General features: G+C 44.5%; 1 pseudogene; it reads left to right on the top strand.

Moving 5' to 3' along the window:
* The first annotated feature begins 12427 nt into the window (after positions 1-12427).
* LOC112655226 (poly(rC)-binding protein 2-like) lies at positions 12428-13514 on the top strand (annotated as a pseudogene).
* Positions 13515-17775: the final 4261 nt, after the last annotated feature.

The raw sequence follows: 17775 nt of genomic DNA, 5'->3' as shown, positions 1-17775 counted from the left end.
ATGTTCTGACCAGGAGTCAAACTCCCCATTAAAGATCCTTTTGTTTTTCCATTCAGCAGTGACTCATTATCTCCTCCGCACCAGTGGATCAGCCCTACTAGCCCATGGATAGGCTGTACTTTAAGACTCTCGGGTCTATTTTGTCCACTTAAAAATAAAAATAAGATTGTGTAGCAGACTCTGTCAATGTCTACGCTGGTCCTCCAATACTAGCCATTTGTCCCTGCATGCCAGCCTGAGTCTGTACCTCTCTGTGTGTGGGCTTTCTCTGCCTGTGCGTGCAGTAGGCCCAGGGTGCCCCTGCGCTTGCTCTCTCCCAGCATCCCTCAACCAATGGTTGATGAGAAGGGATGGATAAATGCCCCAGCTCTCTCGCCCTTCAGTGGAATATTTCTGAAGCAGTGAATCCCAGACCTGCCTCTGAGAAATTGGCTTGAGACTGTATCCTACTTGGCTTCCTCGTTTTTCCTCTCTCTTGCCCACCACCAGTGTTTCCGTTCCCATTCTCACGTGGCCAGGCCAGGCCAATTCCGCTTAGCTGCCGGGACAAATTCTGACCAGACCAAGTCACCAGGTTGAATTTGGGCCTAGCATTTCCAAAAGCCTGGTATCTGCTGCTGCTTTTGTTGGCATCTGGGAGCATTTTAAACTGGCAGATAGGGGCAGCCTGGGTGGCTCAGTGGTTTAGCGCCACCTTCACCCCAGGGTGTGATCCTGGAGACCCGGGATGGAGTCCCACGTCGGGCTCCCTGCATGGAGCCTGCTTCTCCCTCTGCCTGTGTCTCTGCCTCTCTCTCTCTCTCTCTCTGTATCTCTAATAAATAAATAAAATATGTTTTAAAACCCAGCAGATAGCGTCCTGGGCCCTAGTCAGAAGTCCAAGGTTGAGGAGATGCTGTGTTATCATTGATCACCTTTATTTCTAGACTTGAATCACAGACTGTCTTAATTTGGGTACCCTCAGAAGAAGACCCTGACATAAGGATTCAAGTGCAAGCACTTTGTTCCTGGAATAACTCCAGAAACTCTCACTGGAGTGAGAAAGTTAGATTCTTCCACGATTTCCACTCCCGTGTGGCTTCTTGCCTCCTCCCCCTTGAGATCAAATTTTGTTCTTTTTCCTTGTAAAGATTAAAACGTACACCAACAATAAGGTAAAGGAAAACAGCGATCAAAGAAGAAAGTGAACCTGACTGGTGGGTTGTTCCAATACTCACTGGAAGCTCAATGTGTACTACGTCTGAGTTAACATTTAACGACTAAAAACTCAGGAGTCAAAGGTCATTTAACGAAGGTAACTCCAAACAGAAAGTTTACAAAGTATCTCTATACCATCGCCCCTTAACAAGCTAATGCAAATTTTTCAGGGAGATCCCAGGGGCAAAATTTGATTTGTTATAAGCTGAATATGGAGAGGAAGAAAACATGAGTTTGAGGCCCATGACATCTCAACACTTGACCCATTCAGTAAGCTCTCGGCCAGTGCTGTCCAACAGAACTTTCTGTGATGATGGAATGTTCTAGAGCTATGCCATCCAATACAGTAGCCATTAGCCATGTGTGGCTATTGAGTACCGGGTGCTGCATTCAGTTTGTATTATGGTTATGTAAATAATTCCATTTGTTGCATTATTATATATGTTGTACAATATAGTTTTATCTTGTATTATGATCATAATAATGTCTGTTCCAGTTCCAGCTGTTTCCTCGCCTCAGTGAAGCCCTGGCTTGAGCTCATTTTTCTGTCTTTGCCCCAAGTACTTCCTTCAGGATTGGTTTTCTGTTCTTGCCCTCCAGACCTGCTCATTGTCTACCACTGCCCAGACTCTGGGGGGCTAGTGGTGGGGTTGCCCTCATGAGGGAAGTATAACAGAGTCGTCCATTGCCAATGTAAGCTCCTCTCTTTAGCCTGCTTCTACTGATTCAACCAGGGGGGGCAGAGACATCAAGGGAAACATGGTGACTTGCCTGAAACCTTATATGGCCTACATGGTGCCTCCTTCCCTTCATATCTAGGCTTGCTTTGAATCTGTGGAGAGACCCAGACAAAGTATGCCTTGTGGGACAGTAGGCACCTGCTGTCATATGTCCACACATATCCCCTTAGACCACCTTCACCCACACCTGTCATTGCCCTCACCACACCCAACTGGCACCTGTATCTCTTTGTTGGAAGACAAGCCACAGGCTGCTGGAACCCACTCTGTCCATGCAAGGACATCCAGAAGTGCCTAGGAATCTATGCTGCAGTGAGTCTTGATTATCATGGGGGGGGGGGCGGTGCTGTCTAGAAATACTCCAGCTCCCTTTCCCCCGGAGGACTTCTACTATCCCTAGAGCAGGACTGAACCCCAGCCACCCTCTTGGGGACTTGACTTGATACATCGCACTCCTTGGTTCTTCCCTTTCCAGTTGAATTTCCTTGCTGATTTTTCAGAAACCTCATCTCAGAGTCTACTTCCAGCATCCAACCTAAAACAAGTACTTCTTTAGATGAAAAAAAAAAAAAAAAACCAAACCCTAAAATCACTGAAGCTATTTTTTTTGGGGGGTTATCTCAGTTTTTTAAAAAAGCTTGTTTGGGGGATGGGTGAAACAGGTGATGGGGCTGAAGGAAAGTACTTGTGATGAGCACCAGGTGATGTGTGGAAGTGCTGAGTCCCTAGATTGTACACCTAAAACTAATATTGCACTATCTGGTAACTATCCCGGAATTTAAATAAAAACTAAAAAAAAAAAAAAGCTTATTTTTAATGGGGCCAGTAGGTAGAAATGTTTTCCAAATAAACATTTAAAAGTGATTTTGAACCCAGCAGAATAGAACAGTATTACCTTAAACTCTTAAAAATGTGATCTGTCCAACAGATATATTTGTAAATCTCCTCAGTCCAAACATTTCGGTCAGTAGCTCAGTGACAGACCCTCAAAATATAAAAGGAAAGAGAAGGGCGCTTCGGGGAGTCAACAAATATTTGTTGTGGGCGTATAATGCCAGCTGAAGAGATGACAGTAACGGGGCACCCCAAGCTGCTCTCAATTTTACACAAGTTCCAGAGAAGGAGTCTGTTAATCACACTGCTGCTTTGCCAAACATACTCAGCAACGCGGACTTATTAAAGATGAAATTGGGCTCTTCAAAACCTTTTGGAAAAAATTCACCAAAGGGCTATCTTATGACCTAGTTTCTCTATTAAGTAATAACGTATGGAACGTCTTGTTTTCAGTCCCAGCAGCTGCCAAAACCTGAATGTATCAAATCCAACAGATCACAGCCATCCGGGAGTTCTATTAATAGCAAGATAATTTTCAAATCCACTGTACCGCGTAGCGTTTTGTTTTTTGGTTAGGCATATAATACATTCCATATCACGTCTGGTGAGTTGTGTCTTGAGGTTGCATTTTTAAAAATAAATCAGGCTTGTTTTAAATTAGGGAAACAATAAATCCATCATTGTTTGGTATTTTGGCTTGGGATATTGTGGTACCATGGCTAATATCTAGGTTTGCAGAGCATAAATTAAAACACACTTGCTTCTTTTATGTTCTTGTCCTGTGTTTCTTGGTGTTGATCAGGAATCACAGAAGAATAAGAAATAGCTCTCTGGCAAGGAAGATCCCATGAAGCATATCCGTCTAATATGGGCTCTGGTATATTTGGGGGCATCTTGAATGAGGAGGAAGACCTGCACAGGGTATGAAAACACAACATTAAAAAAAAATTTTTTTTTGCCTGGTTCGCACCATTTATCAAATCAATCTCTCTCTCTCTCTTAGTTTAAAATCCTTCCCTACCACAGGGTCATAAAGCTACTGTCTCTAGTGGTTAATTCTCTTTGTCAAGTCGGCTAGGCTATCATTGCTCAGTTGTTTGACCAAACACCAGTCTAGATGTTGCTGCGAAGGTATCTTACTAGAGTGATTAGCATTTACCTCAGTAGACTCGGACAAAGCAGACCACCATCCATGGTGGACGTGGGCCTTGCCCAGTCAGTGCAAGGCCTCGAGAGAAAAGACTGAGGTCCCCAGGAGAGGAAGGAATTCTGCTTCCAGACTGCCTTTGGGCTCAAGACATCAACCTCTTGCTAGCGTTTCCAGCCTCTCAGCCCGCCCTGCAGATTTAGGACTTTCTAACGCCTGCAATCAGATGAGAAAATGCCTTAAAATCAATCCTCTCTCTCTCTCTCTCTCTCTCTCTCTCTCTCTCTCTCCCCCTCCTCCCCTTTCCATATGTATATACATTCTTATTGGTTCTGTTTCTTTAGAAAACTCTAATACAGACATCAGATATTCTGCTACATGTTCTTCTATAAGTTAAGTTTGGGATTTCACAACTAACTTTTTAACCCATCTGGAATTGATTTTGTAGATACATTCTTTTTTTAAGATTTTATTTATTTATTTGAGAGAGAGAGAGAGAGAATGAGCGAGCATGAGCAGGGGGAGAGGGAGAGGGAAAAGCAGACTCCCCACTGAGCGGGGAGCCCAATGCAGGGCTTGATCCCAGGATCCCGGGATCATGGCCTGAACCAAAGGCAGATACTTAACCTACTGAGCCACCCAGGTGTCCCTGGAGATATATTCTTAATTTATTATTTCTTTAGTCACTTTCACGTGCTTTGAGAAGAAGAGCTAGTGTCTATTCACCAGTCCTCTTGGATTGTAAGTTTGTGTATCTCTTGAAAAGCATAAACATCTAGCTCTCACTGTAGAAATTGTGATTCAAACGGTCTGAATTGGGGGCAGCCCCGGTGGCGCAGCAGTTTAGCGCCGCCTGCGGCCCGGGGCGTGGTCCTGGAGACCCCGGATCGAGTCCCACGTTGGGCTCTCTGTGTGGTGCCTGCTTCTCCCTCTGCCTGAGTCTCTCCCTCTCTCTCTCTCTCTATGAATAAATAAAATAAAATCTTTAAAGAAAAAAAAAAGGTCTGAATTGGGGCCTAAGCGCATATACTTTGTTTCCACAGGCAATTCTGAACTTCTATATAGAAGAAAATAAAGATGAATATTTTTATATCCTTCTGATAGGGAACATTTAAGAATGCTATTAGAGACAAAACCCATTAATAAAAAAGTTTGAGGGATCCCTGGGTGGCGCAGCGGTTTAGCGCCTGCCTTTGGCTCAGGGCGCGATCCTGGAGACCCGGGATCGAATCCCACGTCGGGCTCCTGGTGCATGGAGCCTGCTTCTCCCTCTGCCTATGTCTCTGCTTCTCTCTCTCTCTCTGTGACTATCATAAATTTTAAAAAAAGTTTGAGATATTTGACCATATCAAATATTTTTAAACTGTATAAAATTATCAGTTCTAAGATAACTGTTGGGCACATTACTGAATCTCTGCCTCTATTTTCCCATATCTAAAATGGGAATCATAATAACTTTATATAATCACAGCGAATAGTAAAATAGGTAATGCCTATTAAGGGCTTAGTGTAGTGACACACTATAAGGTATCAATACATATTAGTCTTAAAAAAAAAAGATCCTAAGATTCTACTTATTTATTCATGAGAGATACAGAGAGAGAGAGGCAGAGACACAGGCAGAGGGAGAAGCAGGCTCCCTGTGAGGAGCCCGATGCGGGACTTGATCCCAGGACCCCAGGATCACGACCTGAGCCAAAGGTAGATGCTCAACCAGTGAGCCACCCAGGCGCCCCACATAATTAGCTTTTTAATGAAAAGAATAACGCCCCCCCAAATGGGCAGAGGACATAAACAGGCAATTCATCAAAAGCAACAATAACAACCCAATACAAGCGGTGATAAAACATAAAAAAGTGCCCTCACAGTTAGAAAAATGCAAAATAAAAGATGGTATGATTTTTGTCTATCATGGATCAGATTGGCAAAGATTAAAAAGATAGACAACATCTCTGGTTGGAGATGGTGATGGAAAACAGATTGCATACATTTCTCCCTTGCTGAGATTTACTACACTTGTACAGGTAAATAAGATATCCCAGCTCCACCACATTTGAGAACCACTCACTACTCCGGCTGCTTGCCCTCTCTCCTGTCACCTAAACCTCTGAATCCACAATCAAAGGGTTACCTTGGGGACTCTGCTCTATGCTGAGGTTACTATCATTCTGTTGCTAAGTATTTTGAATATCAACTCTGGATAGAACCTTTCTGTATTCTTGCAATATGTCAGAGGTTGAATCATGTATACCAAGAAACTAAGTAGAAAAATGTATAAAAGTCTACATATTCAGCAGTTTATTGCAAAATTGGGAACACCCTAAAAGTCCTTTGAGACACTTTGTTTAAATTAGTCATGGTAAATCCATACAATGTAATATTATGCACATCTTAAAATGAGGACATTAAAATGCCCCAGGATCTAATTAATGAAAAAACCCACAAAGGGGATCCCTGGGTGGCGCAGCGGTTTGGCGCCTGCCTTTGGCCCAGGGCGCGATCCTGGAGACCCGGGATCGAATCCCACGTCGGGTTCCCTGCATGGAGCCTGCTTCTCCCTCTGCCTATGTCTCTGCCTCTCTCTCTCTCTGTGTGACTGTCATAAATAAATAAAATCTTTAAAAAAAAAAAAACCCAAAAGGTACAAAACACCGTGTTTAATATCATCACTTTAAAAAAATATAGAAATCATAAAAAATATTATCACTTTTGTTTGTGTTGTATATTTTTTCATGTAAAAATATATGTATATGTATATATATTTACACACACACACAAATACATTTTTATATATATGTAATTTTTTAAAAGATTGATTTATTTGAGAGAGAGAGAGTGTGCAGGGACGGAGTGAAGTGCTGACAGACAGGGAAAGAGAGAGTCCCAAGTAGACTCCCTGCTGAGCACGGAGCCCATGTGGGGCTCGATCACACATCCCTGGGATCATGACCTGAGCCGAAATCAAGAGTTGGACACTCAACTGACTGAGCCACCCCGGTGCCCCTATATATACATAATTTTTGATAGCATTTATCTGTGGCGAATTGCAAAAAAATCACCACAAATTATTCCTATAGCTATCTCTGTATTTTTGAATTGTGACTTTGGCTCTCCTCAGATCAAAAGGTGAAATCTGTCTCTTGACCCCTTAAATCTGTGCTGAGCCATGTAACTGGTTTGGCCAATGGGACATTAGCAGGTTTGGTCCTAGCAGAGGCAGAAAAATGCTAAGGCTTTGGTGCTTTGCCTCTTGCTGCTGCACTTGGATCCCTGAGACCACCATGCGAAGAGGTGAGTAGCCTGTTCTCCAGCAAGTGAACAGCCTGCTGGAAAGGTCATGTGGAGGAAAACTGAGGTGTCCTGGTCAATATTCTGCCAACTGCCAGCTGTGAATGAGGTCATGCTCAGCCACCCAGACCCAGCCAAGCGTCCAGAAGACTGCAGAGATACACTGAACCCAATCTGCCAACCACAGAATTATGAAGTAATGATTATTGCTTCCAGCTACTAGGTTCTGTATTGTTCGACATATTATCTCAGGCCAGTAGAATTTGGATACTTAAAAGTTTAAAAGCAATTTCGTATAACTCTGCATTTTCTAAACATTCACAAAGAACATGTATTACATTTAAAATCAGAAAAAAAGTATGCTTTTTCTATTAAAATTTTTAAAATTACTTTAAATACATTTTTTAATTAAAAAAACCGAAAACCTCTACCGGATTTAAGCTCTTTGGCAGAATAATAATATTAATAACTGACAGCTAAATAGCATTGACTATGTACCAGACACTGTGTTTTTACATATATTATCTTACTCTCCACAATAATTCAATTGCAAAGAATACTATAATCATGTCCTTTTTTCCAGCTGAGGAAATGAAGGCCGAGAAAGATTTAATGATTTGTCCATTGTCACACAGCTAGTAAAATGGCAGCTCTGGGGTTGATCCCAAGCAGTCTGTTTCCTGAGTCTATGCCTTTAATGGGCCCATGACAGAGATGAAACTATACATAAATGTAAAATTTAATGGACCCATGACAGAGACGAAACTATACATAAATACATAAAAAATGTATACATAAAAAAGGTCATTTCTCAAGGATTGGGTACCTGAAGGTTATAGCTGTGAGATATCCAGGATGCTCTCTGGTCTCTCTTGGGTTCCCTAACTTTATAAGACTTCATCAAGTAATACCATTCCGGGGTGGACATGGTGGAGAAGATGTGCTAGGACTCAAATTGTTCCATTTTGGTGCATGTTATCAACTCTCTTACAGAGATCTGTTGAGAGAGGTGGAGGGTGTTAAACTTCTAACTAAAAGCAGGTTTGTCAATTGACAAAGTTCTTGTAATTTATGCTTTCCCTCTCCACCAAGGCTGCCAACTAGAGAGAGCTATTTATAAGGTTGTTTATCCCACGTTCTATTGTGCAAGAGGCATTTTTATGCCATACTTCCAGCACAGTTCTGCCCACACTACAAACAATGAGCGCTCAACAAAAGCGTAGATGATGATGATGATGATGCTCAGGCATACCCAGCAAGTTCTCAACAGGGGGTGGTGTGGCTGAGTACTTAAGAGCAGACTTTAGATTCAGACCTGGGTTCAAATCCTGGCGCCATCATTTATAAGCCATTGGTCCTTGGGCAAGTTAGTTAATTTCTTGGTGCCTGTGGTTTTTCCTTTGTCAAATGGAGACCAAGAGGGTGACTGTAAGGATGAAAGGATATGATTCTTGTCAAGAACTTGGCAAGAGCTGCTACTCTCTATCACCATCATCGTATCAACTTAAAAATGAAAAGTCTAGAAAAAAACTATGACTTGATCAAATTCTATATAGTCCGTAGACTTCAATGTCATCCAAAGCAAAAAGTAGGACATCTTAACTATGGATGACAAAACTGAGAGCCCAAAATTCTTAGTGACAATCCTTTCTTAGGATCCTGTTAGTATAGGGCAGCCCGGGTGGCTCAGCGGTTTAGCGCCGCCTTCAGCTCAGGGTGTGATCCTGGAGACCCGGGATCGAGTCCCACATCGGGCTCCCAGCCTGGGGTCTGCTTCTCCCTCTGCCTGTGTCTCTGCCTCCCTCTCTCTCTCTGTGTGTCTCTCATGAATAAATAAAATCTTTTAAAATAAAATAAAATATTTTTTAAAAAGGATCCTGATAGTATAAAATCAGCACAAGGTGGCGGCCTTAAGTGGTCAAACAGAATCAAGACTGGTATTCCCATCTGGAGTCACCTGACGATCCTTGCCATTTGCTGAGAGAAATTGCCCCCAAATACTGTTAGGACTTGAAGATGTGAGTCCATTTCCAACTCCGCATGGCCACAGCCATAGACCGTCAACGCCTGAAAACAACAGAAAGCAGGCCCGGGACTGCTCTGCCCTTTCATGCCTGCCTCCCACAGCCATTATTACCCAACATGACAGGCTTTTACTTTTCCGACAGACAGAGTTAATATCTCCAGTCTTAGATAATAATTCGAGGTCTGCAACAGTTAAATTGTAAACATGACAGAGTCGTGTTGAGAAAAACCGAGGAACAGATTTTGTTAAATAAAAACAAATGGAATTAAAGGAAAGGTCATAGTTTTTGTATTTCTGTAACAAATGCAATCTAATGATAATCCATATCTGCTAGAATCCCTGGGATTTTTTTTAGGTTATAATTAAATTTCTCCTTGAATAATCATCTTGCACACTTTCCCTAGAGGAAACTATTTACATTTCATCATATCTTTGAAAATGTAACAGATCTCTATTTTAATCAGCCTTTCTATCCTATTTGGATCATTCCTTGAAAAGACTGATGAACGGGTTTGTTTTTAAAAATACAACTCAGCAGTGAATTTGACTGGTACCAGAGGTGCCGTAAGTCAGCGCAGTTTTAGAGATAGTTTTGATAACCAATGCTATGATGCCAGAAATAACTTTGGCAGATTGATGCACTAATGGCTCCCAATTTGTTCAATCTCCCCATAGCCATACCCTTGTGTAGTCTCCTACTCTGACTCTAGATTTGGCCATGTGATCTGTTTGACCAATAGGATCATAACAAATATGATACAAGCAAAAATCTGAAAACCACTTGCACATTGGGGCCATCCCTCTCTTACTATTCTTGTTTTTACTTTTTAAAGATTCATTTATTTATCTATTTGAGAGAGAGAGAGAGAGAGAATGAGCATGGTAGGAAGGGGCAGAGGGAAAGGGAGAAAGAACCTCAAGCAGACTCCCCACTGAGTGGAGAGCCTGACACGGGGCTCGATCCCAGGACCCTGAGATCGTGACCTGAGCTGAAATCAAGAGTCGGTGGCTTAAATGACTGAGCCATCCAGGTGCTCCTCTTTCTATTCTTAGGACTCTCATTAGAGCTGCCATGTGAACAAGCCCATCCAGGGCTGCGTGATGGATGATGAGAGAAATCCATGCCTGGGACTAGAGTGGCTGCCTCCAATGTCCCAGCTAACTGCCAGCCAATGTCCTAGCCGGCCCGCCAGGGGCCTGAGGACACATGAGTGACACCCAGTTAAGACCAGCAGAAGACTCCTCCATCTGAGCCCAGCCTGAATTTCCAGATCACAGAATTGTGGCTCTCATGGTAAGCCACTTTTGGGAGTGGTTATACGATAAAAGCTAACTGATCTAGTGGACCTCGTGTCTCAGTGGGAGCAGAGTTGTAGCACGGACATTAGGGCAGACGGGGGATCCCGTCATACTGATTTTGCTTATAAACTGACATAAGCTGGGACGCCTGGGTGGCTCAGTCGTTGAGCGTCTGCCTTTGGCCCAGGGCGTGATCTCCGTGTCCGGGATCGAGTTCTGCATCAGGCTCCCTGCGAGGAGCCCGCTTCTCCCTCTGCCTATGTCTCTGCCCCGCCCCCTCTCTCTGTGTGTCTCTCATGAATAAATAAATAAAATCTTTAAAAAAATAAAAATTAGAAAAATAAATAAACTGACATAGCATAGAACAAGAAGTAAGCAAATATGGGTTGCTCCATCCACCCACAAACAATGATCAGTGTAATGACTAAGAAAACTGGAACAAACGTGGCAGAAAGTATGGGTATGGATATGGGCCGAACCCTCACTACTCACTATTTGGGATCAATTGAGTAAACACCCAAAATTATGAAACTTTTAAGAACAGTGAGTACCTCCAGTTCAGCACAACTTAAAACTTAATTTGCTTGCTACTTTGGACTTCAGGCTTTGCATTAAGCTCCTGAAGCCCTTCGTTGGACCAGATCGGCAGGTTTGTAAAACTGGAACTTGCTAAGCTGTTTTTTGCCATCACTTTTCCTAAGTATATGCTCTGTAAAATGTCCCTTACGAAAAGGGTTCTGTGGTCACATAAATCAGTGCATACTCTTGATTCCTCTTGAAACGTCACAATGTACCTCGACATACTAAAGACCTGTTCATCCTTCTTTACTCCAGGGCCACAATGTATTTGGCCATGGAATCCTTTCTGCGAGTGACATATTAAGATCTCATGAACCAATGTTTCTCAGAGCATACTCAGAGAAAGCTTTTTCTTCAAGTTTCTGAAAATGAAATACAACACACAAACGGAAAAGTACATGATGCGCAGACATGGAGCATAATGAATTACTGTAGACCAAACACTCCTGGAACTACCACCCAGCTCAAGAAATAGAACATTGGCAACCTTCCACCAGACTCCTGTGTACTCATGGTCCATTTCAAACTCCTGCCTCCATTTCCCTGACTTTATGGGAATGACTTCCTTGCAGTGTTTTATTGCTTTGCCACCTACGTATGCATACCTAAATTACACACTTGTTGTGTCTGTTCTGGAAAGCTACAGAAATGGAATTATACAGTATGTATTGGAGGGGCCTAGGGTATAACTATCTTCAACAGATAATGTCAAAGTCTTTCCCAAATCGAGGGCACCAACTGACACGCCTACTAACAGTGTATGAGAGTTCCAGGTGCTCCACATCCTCGGTCATACTTGGTAATGTCAGATGTTTTCATCGTTGCCAATCAATTCGATGTATGGTGGCGATTTTAATTTGCATCTCTCTGATTAGTAATGAGGTTGAGCACATTTTACTATGTTTAGTGGTCATTAGGATATCTTCTTTTGTGAAGCTCGTGTTCAAGCCTTTTGTTCACTTCTCCCCTGAGTTTCTATTTCTTTCTCCATTTATAGGAGTTTTTTAGTCTATCCTAGACAAAAGTCCTCTGTTGGATACAGGAGTTACTAATATCTTCTCTTGCTCGATGGCTTGCTTTTTCTCCTTCTTAATGGTGTCTTTTGTTGAACAAAATTTCTTCATTTAAACGTGCGTAATCAAATGTATCCCTTGTTTTCCTTTCATGCTTAGTGCTTGGTGTGTCTCCTTTAATCACACCTGTCTCCGTGTCCAGCAGAGTTCTGGGGAGGTTGACTTTGCATAGTCAAGTCTTTTCTTTAATCATTGGTACTGGCGAAAGCCCAAGACTGCAGGCCCAAGGAGGAAGGGGGAGTGTATGGGAAGGGGGAAGGTAGAAGGCCAGAGGGCCAGGGGAGGAACACTAGGGATTGGCAGGAAGGCAACAGAGGCTAGGACTGACTGTGGACTACAGGTCACATTCACCATCCAGCATCTCATGCATGTAAAGGAAGTTGGCAGTATCATCAGAAAGAAAGGAGAATCAGCCAAGATTTGTGGGGACAGTAGTGCACGTACCAACATCTGAGAAGGGAACTGTGCTGAGAATTACCACTTTGGCTAGACCCACTAATACTACATTTACATCCTTAGCTATTATGATCGACAAACTGGAAAAGGATATCAGCACAAAAGCACGGCTGTCAGTGGACCTGGGTCACCCTGAGCCTGATGGACCCTGCTATCAGTGTGGCTCTCTCATCAAGGACATAGAATGAGAGGATGCAGGGGCTCAGGTCTGCGTGGCTGGCAATATGCTTCCCAACTCAAATGAGCAGCCCATTACGACTGGTGTTTGGCAGTCCATCACTGAGTGTGTCAGACAGACTTTTCTGGTCACGTTGGAGTCACCCCGAACCCTGAAGGTCATCCAACTCTCTGGTTCCTCCTTGCAGGTGGTCAGGAGAGGCAAAATACAGGCAGTAACCGTGGGAGCTTTTCTCACATGGGTCCCCTCTGTGTGCCTCAACCCTGACCCGGGGGGACTCCCTCTAGAGGCCTATACCATTTGAGGACAGCATGCCATTCCACAGCCACCTGGACCAAGATGCCCCCTTGGGCAAAGCAACAGTCTTGTTTTCCTATGTTGCATGGCCACCCTGGATTCAGTGACACTGAATCCACTCTCCAGAGGTGAAAGGCTACCAGGCAGGTTTGGATGCATCTACTAAGACATCTCATGCCCTCCCCATTCCAAGCATTTAAATTGGCTGCATAATGGGGTGTCAGGGTGCCAAAGTCAATAAGACACACCAGATGTCTTGGGTATAAATCAAAATTGCAAGACCAGTGAAGGGATCTACCAATGGGCAGGCTACCACCCTGGGCCTGCTGCCAGCACTAGCCTGGTTCAGTACCTAACTGCCAGGCTCACCTCAGAGATGGGCAGGATGGGAAGTGGCTGAAACAATGCCCGTTCATCTGTAATCCTTCTCTGGCTGTTCACTTCTCTTGATCCATCTGGGTAGTTTCTGAACACTCAGCAATTTCGGTTTTTAAATAGTCTGTAAATTTTCAGTTTCTTTACACTTTACCATAAACTTGTGATTTTTAAATTATTTTAATTCCTTTCTCCATTCAGCTGTTAGAGCTTAGTTCCAGATTTAGTTTTATATGCTTCTCTGTGTTTTGTTTTATTTTGGGTTTTTTGGCTCATGAATTTTTTTTTTGTTTGCCATAGTAGAATACAAGAGTAGAATGTTCATACATTTCAGTTTCATCTAAAATGTCAGAATTTTTTAAATAAATAGTTAAAAAGCGGGCCGGAAAATTTCTTTAACCAGATAAGGTTTTTCACGTGGTTACCTTCACCGTTGTTTTGTAATCACATAAAGCCCTTGGATCTTGACACCTTCTTGCTCTGGGTATCTATTTGTTTTATTCCCCCGTGACAAAAGCTATGAGGACAGGAACCAGGAACGTTACATCGTACTGGTAGAGGCTGCGGCACAACCTGCTGAAAGTCGAAGAGCTGACACTGGTCTGCTGCTGTATGCCACGCGCTGTTGACGACGTGACATAGTCAATTCCCTTAATCATTCTGGAGGGCTATATCATTATCCCTCTTTTAGAAGTGGGGAAACTGAGGCAAAATAACTTGAGCAAGGTCAGTGGCAAAAGCAGGATCTGAACTCAAGTCTGAATGTCACCCCAGAGCTCGTGGCTTTCCAGCTGCGGCATGTGGCCACCCAGTAAGAGCAGGGGACGCAGGGGACGTGGCAAAGTGGCTCTGGGAAAGGGAATTCTAAAGTGCTGCCTTGGCTTCACGAGGTTGGGTAGGAAAAAAAATCTTTGCACTCACCTTCTGTCTGGCTGTGGGCTACCCTAGAAGCAGAACCTAGGAGAAGGATTTTTGAGCACTCATCATTTCTCTGGGTGGCGGCTGGAGCCAACAGCAGTGGGGGAAGGCAGCCTGTCAAGGGGACGTTAGGGACGCTGGGGGTCCCTGGGGCTCGGTTCTGCTGGGGAACTCCCAGAGCCCATTGTTGCCGGAGCAACCCCACCCCAGAGTTGCTCCTGCGGAGGGGGAGCAGCTGGGTATTTACCCAGCACCTCGCATCCACCAGCAGAGGAGGACAGCTGTAGAGGGATTAGCCCTCCAGTCCTGGGGGCTGGCCCTGAGCGCGGGCCCAGCAGCTCCGAGGCCCAGAACAATCCCCGCTGGCGCTGGCCGAGCTTCGCAGGTGTTTGCAGTAAAGAGCCCTTGGCTCAGAGGTGGATACCGAGGGGTGGTGGCAGGAAACCAATACTGTCTGCTACACCCTCTACTAATAAAAGCCAACAAAAAAATAGAAATCAACATGAGCTCTGGCAAACGCGAGGAGGCCATCGAAAGGCTTCAAATCCCTCCAAAGGGCTACGCGATGTACTATTCCTGAGACGGTCCCCCGGCACCTCCAAATCGAATTTGCCACACCAAGGAAGTGACGCCCCCCACACACACACACTACAGTTTAATAATTTAGCTATTATTGCAGAGCGATCCTATTAACAGTCCATTCATTTTCTCCACGGCAGCTCAGTCATTGAAATTCACCCACTGTGTCTTGTGACTATTAGCGATACTCCGGGTAGTATTATTTATGAGTGTGCACAGAAAAAGATCTGACAAAGATTTCACGTGCAACCCGATACGAAAGACAAGATTCCCAAATCTGCCGGGGGTGGGGGAGACGGGCTGGGCTGGGTTTAGTCTCCGACCTCTTCTGGATGGAGTCTGTGCCCCCCTCCCAGGGCGCCCACCCTTCCCCAGTCACCGTCTGGGGGGAGGGGTGGTGAGTGGTGCTCGGTATTTAGGGATTTTAAATACCCGCTAAATAAAGGGGCTTTCTCATGCAAATTAACCCACTTAATCCCCCTCTGAGACTAGCACTTTCACAACAGCTTTTAAAATAGAAGGAAAATGTCAGAATGGGGAGGAGGGTCGACTAGGAAGGGAGCAGCGATGGAAGTTAACTCCTCGCCTAGAAGGCGGTGATGCTGGCCGGGTTCAGAGACAGCAGACATTCCCAAGGAAAACTCTGCAAAATTGAGAGAATTTCCCGTTTCTGGCTTAGGTCCTCATGCCATGTACAACTAGCGCCCTGCCTTGTCGAAAGGTGCTGCCGTTTAATTCATCTGCTCTGGTACAAGTAGTTTTACACTCAGGAAGAAAAGCAAAATGAAGCTAAGGAGTTGCCCAAACCCTCGCTCCAGAGGGGGGTGCTCGTAGCTGGGGAGCCCAGGGGAGGGGGCGGCCGGGGCCTGCGTGGGAAATCTCTGCGCTTTACCTTCAGTTGTGCCCTGAACTGCAAACTGCTCTAAAAGTAAAATCTCAAATTAAAAAATACATTTTTTATGACGCTTTCTATTTTTTTGAACCTTTGCATAAAAGTTGTGAGGAGATAGGACAGATACCATATTCTCATATTACAGACGTGAAAAGTCAGGCTTCGAGTAGTTCAAGTTCAACTCACGAGCCGAAGAGCCTTCTGATTCTAATTCAGTGTGCCCAGAGCAGAGGTCAGCCTTTTGTGGCCTGAAGTCCTAGGGAAGCTGAGAAAGAAAGCAAAGAGAAGTGTTCCTGTTTTGCACATTTGTCCCTGATACAAACAGGAGTGGACCCTACTTCCTTCTGGCCAACAGAGAGTGTCCCAGTATGAGGGTGTGTGTGTGTGTGTGTGTGTGTGTGTGTTTAGGGGAGTCAGCTTCACGTGATCACTCTCCATACCTCTCCTCCCAGAACTCTTGCACCTTGAGAGACCCTCCGTATTCCCCCCACCCCCCCGACCCCACCCCCCCCCACCCCCCCCCCGCCACTCACCTGCCTTTACCGGTTTCCCGAGGGCAGAGCGGCCCGGTGACAAGCATGCCCCCTGCAGAGCGCGTGCAAAGCTCCAGGGTGGAGTAGAGCACGCCCAGTGTGCTAACTTCAGGACCTCTCTGCCAATCCTTTCCCCTTGCCTGAAAAATCTCCTTTCTCACCTCTACCCCTGCCTGACTAATCTTCCTCTTTAGAACCTCAATCTGAAGATCACCTCCCCCAGAAGATGCCTTCTGTGGCCCTCAATAAAAATTAGGTTTCTCCCATTACTCTTTTCCCTGTGTCTTGTTTTTTTCTTCAGAGAGCTTGTGAAAAAGTAGGATTGTTTAGACATTTGTCAATCTGTTTTATCGCTAGAGCTCCTCTCTATAAACTGTAAGGTTCAGGAGAACTGAAACATCATTTACCAGCGATAACCCAGTATGCAGCACAGGCCCTGACGTGGAGGCGGTAATAAATGCGTGTCGGATAAGTGAATGCATGAATAAATGAATCAAATAAATTAAATGAATGAAACTAGTCACCCCTTTTAACCTCACATAACAGAGTTCTCTACCTCCAACCAGAATATGAATATCAAGATACCAGAGGTATGTAGAGCAAAGGATTGGGGGATCAGGACAGATTTTACAGTTGGTTCTAAGGCCTTGGGCTTATATTCTGAGTAATATGCGAAGGCACTGAAGGGTTTGAGACATCTCTTATTCTGCTCTCTACTTCACCTAGCACTCCGCCCCATCCCTAGTGACTTCTAGAAGGCACTCAATAAATTTGTTGAATAAATGCCCGAGTGCATGCATGCATGCATGAATGAATGAATAAATAAATAAAAATATTATTTCTATTCCTAAAGAACTTAATGAGCATTGTGATAGGATACAACTTGTGTTCGTGCAGTTGTTAGAGAATTTCAGGAACGGGAGGGGCTAATCACGTTGATACACTTCGAACTGGTTCGCTGTCCGCCTCGTCTCCGTCTCCTCCGTTTCAATTATAAACAGCTTCAGAGCGGTGCCCAAGTGACTCAGATCCCTGGGGGCCTAGCACTGAGCCCAAGGGCACGGGCGCGCCAAAAATACTCTTCCGGTTCTCATGATGCTTCAGCAGGTTGGATTAATTTGTAATGCAGTGCATTTCACACACCAAGCCTCTAGCTAGACCCTGGGTAATCGCTCTTGGGGAGCTACCAAATGTGCTTCTCTCACAGTCTTGCGCAGCCAGGAGACAGCTCCGAAGATTCTGGTCTTTGCCTCGGTTGTCCTGACCCTCCAGGCCTCCCTGGTGACCCGGGTGGGAGCAGTGGTGGTTTGTCTGGAGTCCTTGGCTTTTCTGTACAAAGACCAGGGGTGGGTGCTCCAGAGCTG

The sequence above is a fragment of the Canis lupus genome, chromosome X (assembly GCF_003254725.2).
Source record: "Canis lupus dingo isolate Sandy chromosome X, ASM325472v2, whole genome shotgun sequence".
NCBI classification, from domain to species: Eukaryota; Metazoa; Chordata; class Mammalia; order Carnivora; family Canidae; genus Canis; species Canis lupus.
Note: the sequence above shows the minus strand (reverse complement) of the source record. Positions and strands in the feature narration are given on the sequence as shown.